Source organism: Macaca mulatta, chromosome 2, assembly GCF_049350105.2.
Source record: "Macaca mulatta isolate MMU2019108-1 chromosome 2, T2T-MMU8v2.0, whole genome shotgun sequence".
In the NCBI taxonomy this organism is placed as follows: Eukaryota; Metazoa; Chordata; class Mammalia; order Primates; family Cercopithecidae; genus Macaca; species Macaca mulatta.
The window spans coordinates 92,771,678-92,775,665 of record NC_133407.1 but is presented as its reverse complement, the minus strand read 5'-3'; positions in this window follow the sequence as shown (position 1 = coordinate 92,775,665).

Genomic DNA, 3,988 nt, shown 5'->3' with positions numbered 1-3,988 from the left:
GTAATAAGATATGAATGGAGCAGTTTATAGAAATTTAATTAAATACATTCATTTATTTTAAAAGTTTTTTTTCTATTTTGTACTAATTTTTTTTTCAGATCTCAAACATAAATTCATGGAAAGCTCATAGACATGTATTTTAGTGACGTCTATGTACCAGGCATTGTTCTGGCTGCTAGAATTAGAGTTGAAAAGACAAAGTGCCTGCCTTAAAGAGTGCAAGACATGAGGATATTTGAGTAAATAATACCAAAGCACTGTGATAAATATGCTAATAAAAATAGAATTAGGAGTACACAGGTGTCTGTGACCAACCAAGTCCTCAGAAGAGATGGCTTTTGAACATAGAAATGACTGACTTCAGTCACTGCTAGATTGAAGAGTCTTTAGATCATGATATTTCAAGGAGGATTGTCTCATGGATTATTTTCACATTCTATTTCTTAACTAACACAATTTTGGGTTCTTGAGTTCTTACTATAGAAATCTGAAACATTTACCACAATGAGTCTGACATAATTTCCAACTCATGAGGCCACCCTTTGTTTTCAGGTGCCTCCCCTTCTATTATGGTGATAGAATATGAAGAGCAGAATGATTCAGTTGCATGTGATCTTCACAGAGAGCCTTCGAGGTCAGAGTTATCATAATCCTGTTTTATAGGTAAGGAAATAAAAACTAAAAGATGGTAAGTCGTTTGCCTAAAATTAGGCGGTTAGTCAAGTGGCAGAGCTGGGATTCAGTTGCCCATCTGTTTGGCCTCACAGGCTGTAAACCTCACCACTCTATAGATTGGGACACTGAATAGCACTTTGCCAAATGCATTCCTGTGGCTCTAGGTAACTGTATGTGTTCATTTTCTCATTAATTTTCTTTTCTGATGATGAAGTATAAAAGGAGGGGGGAAAAACCCAACCTTCTCTATGCCCAAGAAAAGGTAAAAACTTATATAAGGAAAAGGTAACTCAGAAAAGGAAAAATATTGAGCATAAAATCATCCCCCCAATACTTCCAGCCTTTCCCTTAGCTTCTTTCATAAGGTGATAAGCATTTCCATCCCCACTCCACATTTTTGCCTACCTTAGCAAAAAATATTTTGCTTTATCCATAATTTTTGATGAGGGAAGATTCATCAGAATAAAAAGAGCTATAGTATTTAATATATGTGAATGAATTTTAGAATGGTAGTTAAACAGAACAATAGAAGTATTCATATTATAATAACCATTTCTAATGATCCAATTCTAAGATTTTGTTAGAAGTTGATAGTAGAACTCACACAAACACTGAGTGAAAGGTACTAATAGCAAAAATTCTTCAGAGCCATGAAGATTAGTCTTTGCTGTAAGTTAGGATAATATTCTGTTAGAAGAATTCTGACTTTAGTATTGTGTAAGCTGTTTTCTTAATACATATCTACCCTCTGCCTAGGTGATAGTCACGAAATAAGGCATAGATAATGCATTTAGTAACACTGAGCTGAATCATGCAAAACATAATTTGTGTGCAATTTCAGGAGTATAAAATAAAAGTTGTTTTAAATATCATAAAAAGCAACCATAAAAATAAAGCATTCTAATCAGAGGGAAGAAATTCAAAAGCTTGTGTCAAAAAGGAAAACAATTTACTTGTGCTGGTACCCTTAATAAGTGCCCCAAAGCGTTCCAGTGCTGTTACATTCTCTAATGATATTACTGTATGTGGCACATCTCATCTAATCTGTTAGTAAAATCCTAAAGTCACTTATGTCAGTCTCTAATGCAAGCCAAATGAGTCTTTCCAGTAATAAGAAGCTTCGCAGAATTAGTTTTCGTTTTGCAGAAAATTGCCATTGGGGCTGGCACTTTTATCTAAAAATTTCACTCGTGCATAAGCAAAAAACTCATATATTATTTGGTTACATTCCATCAGTATGAGAAATAACATTGTGAGAATTCTATGCATGCTAATGATATATAGAAATCCACCTGCTTTCAGATAAAATGAGTTTAATTTTCTGTTGCCCACTGCCTGGTTGGCCTTTCATAAATTACTTATGCACAGCTATTATTAAAATAGAGGGAAAGCAAATTAGAAAGTCCTCCTATCTCTCCACTGGATTTAGCCAAGGCAGGGCTGTGACAGCTAGAGTCAGCGTTTTTGAAAAAATTCTGCTCTCTTGAAAAATTTTGCATCTCTATACAATTCTATACCACTGTTGTAAACGTTCTGACCTGCCTTCTTACCAAATTAACCTAAATCCTTTCTATTTTTCAACATTAATGGAATCCTCTAGAGTCCTGCTGATATATATTAAAATATATTTATTGGTTAATTTGAATTCCAGCATTTTGTACCTCATTTCCAGACTCCTGTTATATCTGAACAGCCTTGAGCTTTAGCATTTAAAACTTATAAATTAAGATACATATAGTACCTCTTACAATTATCAGATCACAACAACTTAACTTTTATTGGAGTATAGAATGGCAAATTTAACTTTCTGATAAAATAGAAAATGAAGGTTGTCTGCATGAAAGAGTTAATGGGATTTCAAAGGGTGTTTTCTAGCTGATGGTGACGAGAGTCTTTATTGGTCAATGAATACTTTATCTCTTGATTTAAGGACAGGTGAAAAGTTTTTATTTCCAGAGGGTTTTGGAAATCACTTAAGATTCTCAATTAAGTGGAATTCCCAATCACTTAAAATTAATTCCTGTTAATTATTTCACTTTGTTCAACTATGATCAAAAGTTTCTTAGGATGTATCAGGTGACTATGTCTTCGAAGGCTGAATAAATATCATTGAGGAAGCTCTCCACTTTCAGTGCCATGGTGTTAAAAAAGTTATCAAAATGCTATGTTGAAAATAAATCCTAATTATAATTCTGACTGAAAAAGATAATGACAGCTTCCAAAGCATTTCATAAAATTTCAATATAAAGAGGTCACTTTTTAAGACAATTGCATCCTGTGCCAGGGAGGATACCTACAGTACTCAAAGAGCATTTTAAAATAATTCCAAAAAATAAACTAAGCTTATTTTCTGTTAAGGTTCTTCTTCAAAGTGTTCTGATATAAGCTTTGTCCATAACTAAATGGAGTTTTAAAAAGAGCAACTTGATAGTATAAGTTATTGATATGAATAAAATTACAAATGAGTATTTGTGGTATATGTGTGGGTAAGAGTGGATGGGTCTTGGGAAAGCATAGTGGGATGGGGAAGGGAGACACATACCTCTTTTTCTCATCTCTGCTCTGAATCCAAACTAGCAATTTCCCTTTATTTTTGGGGAGAAATCTTTCAAACAAAGGTAACAAATGTGCTTACAGTGTTTTAAAACTGACACTCAAAAATAATATCAAGCAAATAAAACCTAGCAACACAACTCAAAAGGCATATAAATGATTCTGAAAATGATGCTTCTATAAGATAGAGTAAAATATCATTTTCAGATCTATCCATAGCCGTTTTCAAATACTGTCATCTCTCCTTCTGGTAAAGTTTAATGACAAAATGTTTGTTCCTTAACAACACCGAATGAAAAATACTGTTTATGTGTCCATCATTATAAATTCTAAAATTTTCAGTGTGTAATCATATAGTCTTAGGATGCTTTTAAATCTCTTCTGAAATTTGAAGTTGAAATTCACCAGCAATTGAGCTTTGTAAAATATTCCCAAAAGGCAGACTACAGAGTTTGAGCTCAGTCAGCTGTTTGGACCATGATATGTTAATCCTCTGTTTATAAGATACTTAACTAACTGAAACTTCCTAAATGTATTGTTTTGACCTTGGCAATGGTGATTTGAGCCGTTAAGAAATCCCATGGAAGACGAATAATCAAAGTGTCATTATTCCCCAGAAGTCTGCATATAGTCTAGCTCTTGCATGTAGAGTGAGACAGCCATTCCTTGAGCTAATTTAAGGTATCAGTGTGATTGACATTGTGTATTCACAACTTCCTATACGTTCTAAGAGTTCTGGAATAGGAAGAAACAAATCTAA